Source organism: Pleurodeles waltl, chromosome 1_2, assembly GCF_031143425.1.
Source record: "Pleurodeles waltl isolate 20211129_DDA chromosome 1_2, aPleWal1.hap1.20221129, whole genome shotgun sequence".
In the NCBI taxonomy this organism is placed as follows: Eukaryota; Metazoa; Chordata; class Amphibia; order Caudata; family Salamandridae; genus Pleurodeles; species Pleurodeles waltl.
This window is the reverse complement of record NC_090437.1, coordinates 1,268,592,792-1,268,606,419: the sequence shown is the minus strand read 5'-3', so window position 1 is coordinate 1,268,606,419 and position 13,628 is coordinate 1,268,592,792.

The window sequence follows — 13,628 nt, the reverse complement described above, 5'->3', positions numbered from 1 at the left end:
GGCCTGTGTTCCTGGCTCTCCAACCAAAATTAATTTCAAGCCAGACAATTAGAACATCTTTCCAGATGTTTTCTGTTTGCAGAACGTCTTGAAATTCCTTCTGAAGCGTCATTTCCAAGAGGTTTTTTTTCACAGTCAGAATCATTTGACCTCTTCCAGAATTTTTGTTGAGCCCCTGTACTGCCCCAATCACCTATGCACTGGGATTCTGTGTTGTAACAACTGTCCGTTAGGCATCTACAGTATTATATGCACATATTATATGAACTTTTGTTTCTGATCTGTGCCTCAACTAGTGGAGCATTACAAACTGCTTTGGGACATTGGAAAACCTCCTCTCTTTATGACAATTATTTTGACTGTATCACGATAAGGTCAATGTGCCACTAATATACTGAATGTTTACTATTGTGGCTCTCCTGCTGGGTGATATCACTCATGCAAAGACCATGTAAATGAAAACATCGTCTGTATTTTAAGTTGAGGTAAAAGCAGACCATTACAGTAGTCTGTAGTTCTGTTTAGTATCAAAAAGTGATCACTAGGCTTCAGCAAATCAGAGAGAACCTCCATCTAAAATGATGAGCTGTGTGTCTATACGCCAACATTATCTCTTGAGTTTGTTGTGTAGCCATTTTAGTTATAGCTCCATGCATGTTATTTTAACATACTAGGCCTGACGCTGTGCACTTTAACCTAGATGTATTTTATTGGGCTTTGCTTTATTATTGTTACAGTAGCGACTTTTACGGTCTTGTTTTATTTTCTCTCTATCTGACTGTTTTTGCCTTGGCCAGCACTCTGTTCTCAAACAAGACATTCTTGCTCACTCTGTGCTTCTTTCAAGGCTCCAGCAAGATAGGTTGCCGGTGAACGTGGTATAAGTTTATACTCTGACATTTATAGAAAATACACATCCTTACGTAGGGACATTTTCTTAGAACCCCAGCTGTTTTATTATAAAAACACGTTAGAGGGAGATTCCCACCAGAGAACCATGTCTGTATGCTGATTGCTGAATGCTTCGCTACAGCTGTTTTGCAGACTTCAGGCCTTTGCTCAGGTATGTGGGATGATGTCTTCCCAGGGGAACCTGAAGGGCAGAATTAGAGCTTAACACGCTGTGCTCTATCATAGCCTAGGTAGGAATTAGTCTTTTTCTGTTTTACTCTACTTCTCACAATTTTAATCTTGTCATGCTGTATCATCCTGGTTATTGCAGTCCATGTTATGCTATCTAAGATGCAGTCGCTTTATTAAAGCATTATTGAAATAAATACTGCCTCTGTTTGCCATTGTGTATGTGAGACTAATGTAACTGAGAGAAACGGATGAGACCTGAGTGACCACGGCTTCCCTGAGAAACCAGTTATGTCATGCACTCAGCTGCCCAATCATCCCTGCCCTTGGGTAGAGATGAGGCACTGCTAGTTAGCCGGAGCAGAACCCGGATTAAAGGGACAGGTGTCACCTGTAGTGGGTTAGACTCAGTCTCCCACACCGCATGCGATTCTGCCACTCGAAATCCATTGACTCATTAGAATAATGAGAGCCTATGCAACAGGTTCATTCTCTCTTATATCTTTATAAACGTTCCCATATCTTCCCTGTCAGACAGGGAAGGTGACTAAGGGACTCTACAACGTTCCTGCTGCAGATTTCGGATCCAAAAAGTAGCAGTGCTTTGAGTTTACACCGTACTGTACAAGTGAGAAGCCAAAAATGAAAATAACTTGCACTTAAAACCAAAGCTCTGATAGCATCAAGCATGTTAAGAAAATGAGCTCCCTTGCCTCTTTCATCCAAGCACCTATGCTCTCATCTTTTAACTTTTCTTCCACCTACCAATATCCATCATTTCACCTTTCCATTCTGCCATCAATTTATTACTTCATTCATTATTCAGACTATTACAATTCCATGCATTCATTCACACATTCACCATCCGTGCACGCAGTCATCCATATATCCATCCACTCAAATTGATCCTTTGGCTTACATATCCACCAATAAAGTCTTTCATCGTTCAATTGATCCTTTTTGACATCCACTCAGATTTCAATTACTCTGCTATTCTTTCACCTGTCCCTCAATCCCTCCACTCTCTATCCATCTACCCTCTCATTCATCCATGTACTCCTCTGTCATATTACTCTTTCTACTTTTAGGTCACCCTTCTTACTTTCACCTTTCCTTCAGATCAACCTTCCATCCTTATGTCCTACTTCCATTAACCTGTGTTTCATTTTTTTCTTTAAAGTGGTAAATGTGACAGTTTGGCCCACTTTATGAGGCTGGTGGTCCTCATGGTGGTGGTCTGGACTGCCACTGCTGTGGCAGTCCATTCGCCACATTAGTACCCGCAGCAATGCTGGGATCCATGATCCCGATGGCCTGGTGGTGGCAAAGATTGCAATCAGTCAGGGTGGTGGTGCATGAGGCGACGCCCTGCTGATTATGACCTAGTTTTCCACCAGCCTTTTCATGGTGATTTTGCTCCCATGAAAAGGCTGGCGGAGAGCAGAAGCAGGGGGCCACAGGTGGGGCCATGCACGTGGCATGGGCAGTGCAGGGGTTCCTCAGCCCAGCATCATCGCAATGTTCACTGTCAGCTGTGCAAAGAGTGTACATTGCGATGGTGCTGGTGCACCCTGCAGTGGCACCATTGCTGCCGGCTCGATTACGAGCCGGATACAAAGCTGCTGCTTGTTTCCCGTAAGGCTGATGGGTGGAAACCTCAGTTTCTGCACATCAGCCTAGCAGGAAACACCTGATACGTCCAGCGGGGTGGTCGACACCCAGTCAGGAGTTAGGTGGACGGCCTTTCCCGTCTGCCATACTCAAAATGAGAACCCTTGTCTGTCAAGTTGCAGACAGAAGAGGTCCATAAAGAACTCCACCTCAGCTGTAGCTGCTATATTAGGGAGAGTTAATGAAGTTCATGGACTGTATAGGAAATATCAATTAATGCGGTAATAGTAGCCTCCTGACTGTAGAATACTAAATATGCCTACAGTGTTTGCTAGTATACATTATTAAAAACATTTATAGTTTATTCTAGATTAATTAAGTTACATGACAAATAATACATAAGCAAAAGAAAAAAACTTTAAAGGAAATATGATGGCATCTAGGGGCCAATCATACGTTGATACTAGCTTGCTCTTGTTTGAGCCTCCTAATTGCCATATGCCAGAATACGACAGAATATTGTCAAAAAAATCAACTACACAAACACACAATAAAAATAATTGCGCCACATTAACATAATTGTTTTTGACGTTAATGTGGCCCAATGAGGCCAAAATACCTGTGCCTTATTTACAGAGTGGCGCAAGCATGCTTTGCACCATCCTGTAACCCTTTGCGCTACATTATGCCAGCCCCAGGCATAATGTATGCAAAGGGGTTGTTTCCCCGCTAGGGGAGCCGGAAAATGGCGTAAGGAAATCTCTGAGATTTTCTTGCACCATTTGTTACAACACTTTTTTAATGCCTGCTCAAGAACAGGTGTTAAAAGGGGCCGTCCATTCTTTAGAATGGGGCCCTATGTACTCTGCAGGACTAGTGCCAATATTTTGGCGCTACTCCGACAGAGTACATCAATGACATCATGAATAATGATGCTATTTCCCCCTACCCTGCACCATGGTGCGCCGTATTTTAAATACGGCGCACACATGGTGGCGGTAGGGAGGTGCTACAGGGCACAGGGAAGTGGCACTGCACTCGGTGCAGTGCCACTTTCCATAAATCAATTGTGTGAAACACATTGTGGAACAGAAGTCAGGCAAAATATTGACTTTTTAAAATATATATGTATATATATTTGTAAATGTTAAATAATGAAAACAACAATAGTAATAATAATAATAATAAGAATAAGAATAAGAATAATAAGAATAAGAATACGAATAAGAATAAGAATAAGAATAAGAATAAGAATAAGAATAATATTAATACTAATATCAAATGTGTTATACATTTAATATATATTACTGAAAAAATAGTTTTAACAGGTCGGAAAAGTATTGAAAAGGGATTGGTTTACTACTTCCACTCCAATTGAAGCAACAGTAGGGAAGGTGCTCGCATTGGGAGAGACCTCAATTAGTACTTCAAGTCCTAATAGTTTTTTAACAGACATTTACATGCAAAGTACATATCCCTGCCTACTACCCAAAGAAACAACAAATTATCCATTAATTACAAATTATAATCAAAACAAAATACAATTTATATAATAATTAAAATAACAAATACAATTAAAACAAAAAATACATTTAAATGCATATTACAAATGTTAACGTAAAACACACTAATTGAGAAACAAATATTCACAAACCAACAAAAAATTATATAAAAAATTAACAATTAAAAGGAATCATTAAAACAAATTATAATTGAAATAACTGTATTATAACTGATTACTTTGACTATACAAAGCTAACATATACATAAAAAAATCCCAAAACACACATAAATAATTACAATAACAATATATAAATCAATCTGCATAATTATTCACCAACAAATGGGAGATTTCTTAAGAATAAAACAATAATTTAAAATCAATTTAAATACCTTCCCATTCTACAAACCCAACAACCTGATATTAAATTAGAATTTAACAATTACATGTACACAAATTAATTGTGTATTATATGCTACAAACTGTATTTAAAAAACAAAACAATTACAATAATAAAAACACCTGAATTAATGACAATCAATTAAGATGATATTTAATACATTTATATTAAAGCAAACAATACTATGGTGGTCATTCTGACCTCGGCGGTAAAAGGCGCTTACCGCCGGTCAGAAGGCCGCCATAACACCGCCGCGGCCGCGGTAAACCGCCACGGTCATTCTGACCCGCAACCTGCAAACCGCCAAAATCCCGACAACCACAAAAGTCCGCCACACCAAAGGTCAGCGAAAAAAAGCCGATGACCAAACCTCCACCGTCACGCCAACAGAAATAAGCCCATACCATTCCGACCCACAAATCCATGTGGCGGTCTTTCAAACGCGGTATTCCATTGGCGGTACACACCGCCGCGGTCAAAATACACACACACATAGAAAAATCAGCCACATTGATCAGTTTGAAACACGCACACCTGATACACATACTAACACCACTCCCACACACCCAACACAATATAAAACACACACCCACATCACCCACAAACCCCTACGACCCAAAATTATGGACGAAGGCTAGAGAGAGAGCACAGAATAGACAATCCCACGACACAGAGGCACACAACAACATCACCCACACAGATTCCACGCACCAAACACCACACACCACCACACTCATCACCACAAACGCCACCCCACACCTCATCCACACCACCCCATGGCACCCCAAAGACACCCCAGGTTCACTGACGCAGAACTGAGGGTCATGGTGGAGGAAATAGTCTGTGTAGAGCCCCAGCTCTTCGGGGCACAGGTGCAGCACACCACAATTGCCAGGAAGATGGAGCTATGGCAAAGGATAGTGGACAGGGTCAACGCGGTGGGACAGCATCCACGCAATCGGGAGGACATCAGGAAGCGCTGGAACGACCTACGGGGGAAGGTGCGTTCCATGGTATCAAGGCACAACATTGCGGTGCAGAAGACTGGCGGCGGACCCCCACCTACTCCCCCCGAATTTACAGCATGGGAGGAGGAAGTCTTGCACATCCTGCATCCTGAGGGCCTCGCAGGAGTAGGCGGAGGAATGGACTCTGGTAAGTCAAAACTTCACTACTGCTTCCCACCCCCACCCACCTGCATGCCAAATCATACCCCCACCCTCACCCCCACCCCCATCACACCAACTCCTAGCAAAAGGCTCACCATCACAACCCACCCATCCCAACACCAAGCCCTGCATGCGACCACAAAGCATGGACACCCATCACCAAAGCATGCCCACTGCACACACACATCACCCCCACAAGCCACCCTCACAAAAGCCCCCACAAGGGAATGCCTGCACTTGGGTACACGGACACTCACCCATCACACAAAATGCCACACACAGAAGCAATAACCATACCTTTATACCCCTGCAGGACCCGAACGCCACCACACCGCCACAGAGGGTCCAGGGATGTCCATCCCACCCCAGAAGAGGCCCCCAGCGATGACAGCAGCTCTGTCTCCCTGGACCCAGATGACCAGCCCGGCCCATCGGGGACCTCTGGACAGTCGGTTCCCCATAGACAGCCACAGGCTACACCAGACCCAACCCCCTCTGGGAACACCAGCACAGCTCCCACCCAGCGGGCCCATGCCTCTGTCTCCAGGACACGTAAATCAGCGGTGTGTCCACCACTACAGGGCACCCAGGTTGACCCACCACCCCAACAACAACAGGGACCTGGGGGCAGTGGTAGTGGGCACACCGTCCAGGGGACAGAGGCCCAGGAACACAGGGGAACTGGGAGGGCTGCTGTGCGACAGGGGGGGGACAGGCCCAGGGAACCGACTCTCCAAGAGGCCCTCTCCTCCATCATGGGAGCTTACCACCACTCCCAGGAGACGATGGTGACGGTACTGGCCCGGTTCCAGGAGATCCAGGCACTGCAGGAGGAACGGTACATGGGGTTCCGAGAGGAACTGAGGAACATCGGTTCCGCAATGGGGACCATCGTCGTGGCCCTTACCCAGATAGTCACCACATTGCGGGACCATGTGGCACCCCAAAGGGCCCCTGTCACTAGCCCAGGCCAGGAACAGCCTACCACCTCCCCCGGCGCTAGTGGACAGGAGGCCCCCACACAACAACAGGCACCAGAACCCCACCTCCTGCAGAAGAAGAACCACCCCGCAAGCGGAACCTGAGATCTCACAAGAAGACAGAGTAGGATTGCAAGACCCCGCCAGCCTAAGATACCCCCTGATGTCATCCCACTGTCCCACATTGTCACCCTGTCCCACCTTTAACTGCCCCTGCTCCATCCTTCCACAGGCATATGGACAATGCACCTGTGCGACTGGGAACTGGACTCTGCCATGGACATTACTCCGCCCCCACCCATCACCCTTTTACAATCATGTACCTATATGTAGCACTTAAAATAAATCACTTATTGCACTTAAAATAACAGGAGTCTGCTTGTATTCTTAACAAATGTATTACACATAACGGTGCAAAAATGTCCAGTTACTTTGTGATGACAACATACCAATTTCAATAAGCTTTAGTCCATGGGCAAACAAAGCTGAAGTCAGGCAGTGGGTCATACAGCTCTGAAAAGGGAAGGGAAAGTTACAAATCAGTTAACAGGAACTGGGGGGAAACACAGACAGTGGACACGCATGAGGCCTTAAGTAAATGTAAAATGGCGTGGGTGATTCTTACCTGTGTGCTACTGAAAATATTGTTGTATGACTGTATCCCTGTTGTCCGTGTCGTCCCCGTTGTCTTCCTCCTCTTCACTCTCCACAGGCTCCACAGCTGCTACAACACCACCATCTGGACCATCCTCCTGCAGAAAAGGCACCTGGCGTCGCAAAGCAAGATTGTGAAGCATAAAGCAGGCCACGATGATATGGCACACCTTCTTTGGTGAGTACATTAGGGATCCACCTGTCATATGGAGGCACCTGAACCTGGCCTTCAGGACCCCGAAGGTCCTTTCTATGATCCTCCTAGTTCGCCCATGGGCCTCTTTGTACCGTTCCTCTGCCCTGGTCCGGGGATTCCTCACTGGGGTCAGTAGCCACGACAGGTTGGGGAAACCAGAGTCACCAATTAGCAACACACGGTGTCTCTGTAGCTGTTCCATCACATAAGGGATGCTGCTATTCCGCATGACATACGCGTCATGCACTGACCCAGGGAACTTGACATTTACATGGGAGATGTACTGGTCAGCCAAACAGACCACCTGGACATTCATCGAATGATAACTTTTTCTGTTTCTGTACACCTGCTCACTTTCTTTGGGGGGAACCAAAGCCACATGGGTCCCATCAATGGCACCAATGATGTTGGGGATATGTCCAAGGGCATAGAAATCACCCATCACTGTAGCCAATTCGCCCACCTCAGGGAAAATAATGTAGCTCCGCATGTATTTCATCAGGGCAGACAACACTCTGGACAAAACCTTAGAAAACATAAGCTGAGACATCCCAGATGATATGGACACTGTTGTCTGAAAAGACCCACTTGCCAAAAAATGGAGTACTGACAGAACCTGCACCAGAGGGGGAATCCCTGTGGGTTGGCGGATGGGGGACATCAGGTCTGGCTCCAGCTGGGCACATAGTTCATGTATAGTTGCTCTGTCAAGCCTGTATGTAAGTATGATATGTCGTTCTTCCATTGACGACAGGTCCACCAGCGGTCGGTACACGGGAGGATTCATCCTTCTCCTCACAAGTCCCAGCGGACGGTGCCTAGGAAGGACAACATGGAGCACAGAGTCAAGCAACTCACAGGTTCGTTCACACAGCTTGCACAGTACACGAATCGCTATGCATTGAAAGGCTTGTATGAGTGGCAATGCAAGGCCTAGGCCTGTGTGACGCAGTAGAAATTATGCCATGTGGGCCCTTGAAATGGCGGCTGCCTGACCTGTGAAGTGTGACAGTGGGATGTGAGGTCACTGCGCTGGCGTGGCACACCGTGGCGGTAGGCGGTCGAAGACCGCGGCGCAAAGCAGCATTGGTTAACATTGAACCCTATGGGTCTCTGGAGCCAATGACAATGTGCGCCGGCGGTCATGGTACGCACCGCCGCGGTACGCACCGCCGCGGGCGTGACCGCCATTTTCTAACTGCTTAATCACTCGAGACCTGATCATCCACAGGAGAGGACCTATACTGCAAGTGCTGCTGTGACCTCGGTCTGGGAGATCCAATGGCTGCTGCAACTGGGGAAAGGGCCCCTGCCTTCACTTCCGAAGAATTGGAGAAACTTGTTGATGGGGTCCTCACCCAGTATGCGCTACTCTACGGTCCTCCAGACGAACAGGTTAGTACACAGGGTGCACGTTGAATGGGCTATGCCTGTGTTGAGTGGGGTGTATGTCAGATGGTGGGGAGGGGAGCGAATGAGGAGTGCAACGCACGAAAGATGAGAGCATGTGCCACATGGCAAGGTTGGGGAGGGGGGGGGCCACTCACACTGACCAGGCAGAAAACTGATGCGATTTCCTTTACCACCCTGTACATGTCACATAGGTCAGCGCCCATCAGAAGATTGACATTTGGCGTGCCATCGCCAAGGACGTCCGGGCCCTGGGGGTCCACAACAGACGGGGCACCCACTGCCGAAAGAGGTGGGAGGACATCCGCCGCGGGACCAGAAAGACCGCCGAGTCTCTGCTGGGGATGGCCTCCCAACGTAGTAGGGGTGCCAGCCGCCAATTGACCCCCCTGATGTCCCGGATCCTGGCGGTGGCCTACCCCGATTTGGATGGGCGCGTGAGGACATCATAGCAGACACAAGGGGGTGAGTATCAGCACATTCTGCTATATTTGCGCGCAGTGAAGGTGTCTGGGTGGGAGAGGAGGGCTGTGGCTATCTCTAGGCCAGGGCGCATTCTGTAGGCTAGGCCCCTCCGTTAGACACGGCCCTGTGCCCCCGCGCCCCACCTCTGTAGGGTGCCAAGTACAGCTATCCATGGTCCGGCCTCACCCATGTGTGCATTTGTCGTCCATAGACTTGTAAGTCTAGTCACAATAACTGAGTAGTGTACCCCGATTGCGCGGCCAAGTGCAGGGGGCTTCTGTGTCTGTCCTCTCCGACAACGGTGTTGCCAATGCATGCACTCAACCTGTCTTCATTTCTCCCCCCCTCTATTTTCTTTGTCTTCCTGTTCATGTGTGCATTAGCATCATCAGGCGGAGGAGAAGTGGCATCGGCGCATGAGGGAGCTGCATCTCACATGGCCCCGGAGGGCCATACAACAGACTCCGAGTACACCAGTGAGACGGAGGGCGAGTGGAGCTCCACAACGGGGACCCGTGGAGACGTCAGCGACACCGACACGTCCTCGGAAGGGAGCTCCCTAGCGGTGGCGGCAACATCCGTGCCCACCGCCACAACAGGTACAGCCACCACCCAGCGCACCAGCCCCGCCCTCCCAGCAGCCCCTCAGCCTTCGCTCCGTGCCCGCTCGCCCAGGAAGACGGGCATCTCCTTTGTCCCAGGCACCTCAGGCCCTGCCCCAGTTACCCCTGCTGCCCTCAGTGAGGAGGTCATTGTCCTCCTCAGGACACTCATTGTTGGGCAGTCTCCCCTTTTGAATGCCATCCAGGGTGTAGAAAGGGAGGTGCATCGGAGCAATGCATACCTGGAGGGGATTCATTCGGGTCAGGCTGCCCATCAGCGATCGTTCAACGCTCTGGCCTCAGCACTGACGGCAGCCATTGTCCCTTTCTCCAGCCTCCCTCTTCTGACTCCCTCCACCCAGTCCCAGTCTCCTGTTCCTCTGCCTATCCCATCCACAGCATCAGACCAGCCTACACACACCTCTACACCCAAGGGCAGCTCATCCAGACATAAGCACCACAGATCCCACAAGCATTCACCCAAGCAACATCCAGATGCAGACATGCCAACAGTCACTACCACCTCTGTGTCCCCCACCTCCTCATCTCCCTCCTCCCTCCCTGTGACGTCTCCACTCACACCTGCATGCACACCACCATCAGCCAGTACTTCCATCACCAGCACACCCTCCATTACAGTCCGCACACGTGCAGTCACCACCCCCACTGCCATTTACACGTCCCCTGTGTCCTCTCCCAGTGTGTCTGTCACCCCCTCTTCCAAAGCACACAAACGCAGACAGCCACCCACCCAACAGCCATCCACCTCACGACAGCCTCCGTCACAAGCACCTGCACCCAAAGACAGCACACTTGACTCTCCTACAACCACATCCTCTTCCTCCACTCCCATACCCACTACACCTACCCGTCCCTGTCATTCCCAAGTCCTTTTCCTTTCCAACCTTGAGCTCGTTCCAATCACTGACCCACCCCCTCCATCTGGTAAGAGTAAAAAAAGCACCTCAGCCACCACCAGCCCTGCATCTACTGTGACCATAGTGCAGGGCTACTGGAGTCCACCAGCTCCTAGGGCAGGAACATCGGCCAGCAGCAAGGGGACAGCCAGCCCACCCCCTGGGAAGAGGACAAAGAAAAAGAAGGGCCGGCGCGACAAGCCTGAGACGGCTGCCACCAAGGACAGTAGCCTTGCCCCGTCACCTGCCACATCATCAAAGGGAGGCAAGGGCCACAGAGCTTCAGCGAAGGAGGGCAAAGGCAGCAGGGCGGAGAAGTCAGGCAGCAGGCGAGCTGCCCAGGAGGGCCCCACCAGCCCCATTCCGGTTGTGACGGACGACACCCACGGGCCCAGGACTCCATCACAGGAGGGCCCCGCGACCGCAAGGTCGGATGGCGACTGAGCGGGAAGTCTTGGCCAGGTCTGGCTCCCTAGAAACACAGGACAAGCACCGCTGAACAGGGCCCCGCCGGGAGAAGCACCGCTGAACAGGGCCCCGCCGTGACAAGAACCGCTGAACAGGGCCCCGCTGGGAGAAGCACCGCTGAACAGGGGCCTGCCGTGACAAGAACCACTGAACAGGGGCCCGCCGTGACAAGAACGGCTGAGCAGGGGCCCGCTGTGACAAGAACCACTGAACAGGGGCCCGCCGTGACAAGAACCGCTGAACAGGGGCCCGCCGGGAGAAGCACCGCTGAACAGGGGCCCGCCGTGACAAGAACCGCTGAACAGGGGCCTGCCGTGACAAGAACCGCTGAACAGGGGCCCGCCGGGAGAAGCACCGCTGAACAGGGGCCCGCCGGGACAAGAACCGCTGAACAGGGGCCCGCCGTGACAAGAACCGCTGAACAGGGGCCCGCCGTGACAAGAACCGCGGAACAGGGGCCCGCCATGACAAGAACCGCTCCGCTGGGCCCTTCCTGTCAAGCACCGCTCCGCTGGGCCCTTCATCTCAAGCACCGCTCCGCTGGGCCATTCATCTCAAGCACCGCTCCGCTGGGCCCTTCCTGTCAATCACCGCTCCGCTGGGCCCTTCCTGTCAAGCACCGCTCCGCTGGGCCCTTCATCTCAAGCACCGCTCCGCTGGGTCCCGCCGTCTCTGCACCGCTCCGCTGGGCCATTCATCTCAAGCCCCGCTCCGCTGGACCCTTCATCTCAAGCACCGCTCCGCTGGGCCCCGCCGTCTCTGCACCGCTCCGCTGGGCCCTTCCTGTCAAGCACCGCTCCGCTTGGCCCTTCATCTCAAGCACCGCTCCGCTGGGCCCCGCCGTCTCTGCACCGCTCCGCTGGGCCATTCATCTCAAGCACCGCTCCGCTGGGCCCCGCCGTCTCTGCACCGCTCCGCTGGGCCATTCATCTCAAGCACCGCTCCGCTGGGCCCTTCATCTCAAGCACCGCTCCGCTGGGCCCTTCCTGTCAAGCCCCGCTCCGCTGGGCCCTTCATCTCAAGCACCGCTCCGCTGGGCCCCGCCGTCTCTGCACCGCTCCGCTGGGCCCTTCCTGTCAAGCACCGCTCCGCTGGGCCCTTCATCTCAAGCACTGCTCCGCTGGGCCATTCATCTCAAGCACCGCTCCGCTGGGCACTTCATCTCAAGCACCGCTCCGCTGGGCCCCGCCGTCTCTGCACCGCTCCGCTGGGCCATTCATCTCAAGCACCGCTCCGTTGGGCCCTTCATCTCAAGCACCGCTCCGCTGGGCCCTTCATCTCAAGCACCGCTCCGCTGGGCCCCGCCGTCTCTGCACCGCTCCGCTGGGCCATTCATCTCAAGCACCGCTCCGCTGGGCCATTCATCTCAAGCACCGCTCCGCTGGGCCCTTCATCTCAAGCACCGCTCCGCTGGGCCCTTCCTGTCAAGCCTCGCTCTACTGGGCCCTTCATCTCAAGCACCGCTCCGCTGGGCCCTTCCTGTCAATCACCGCTCCGCTGGGCCCTTCCTGTCAAGCACCGCACCGCTGGGCCCTTCATCTCAAGCACCGCTCCGCTGGGCCCCGCCGTCTCTGCACCGCTCCGCTGGGCCCTTCCTGTCAAGCACCGCTCCGCTTGGCCCTTCATCTCAAGCACCGCTCCGCTGGGCCCCGCCGTCTCTGCACCGCTCCGCTGGGCCATTCATCTCAAGCACCGCTGGGCCCCGCCGTCTCTGCACCGCTCCGCTGGGCCATTCATCTCAAGCACCGCTCCGCTGGGCCCTTCATCTCAAGCACCGCTCCGCTGGGCCCTTCCTGTCAAGCCCCGCTCCGCTGGGCCCTTCATCTCAAGCACCGCTCCGCTGGGCCCCGCCGTCTCTGCACCGCTCCGCTGGGCCCTTCCTGTCAAGCACCGCTCCGCTGGGCCCTTCATCTCAAGCACTGCTCCGCTGGGCCATTCATCTCAAGCACCGCTCCGCTGGGCACTTCATCTCAAGCACCGCTCCGCTGGACCCCGCCGTCTCTGCACCGCTCCGCTGGGCCATTCATCTCAAGCACCGCTCCGTTGGGCCCTTCATCTCAAACACCGCTCCGCTGGGCCCTTCATCTCAAGCACCGCTCCGCTGGGCCCCGCCGTCTCTGCACCGCTCCGCTGGGCCATTCATCTCAAGCACCGCTCCGCTGGGCCATTCATCTC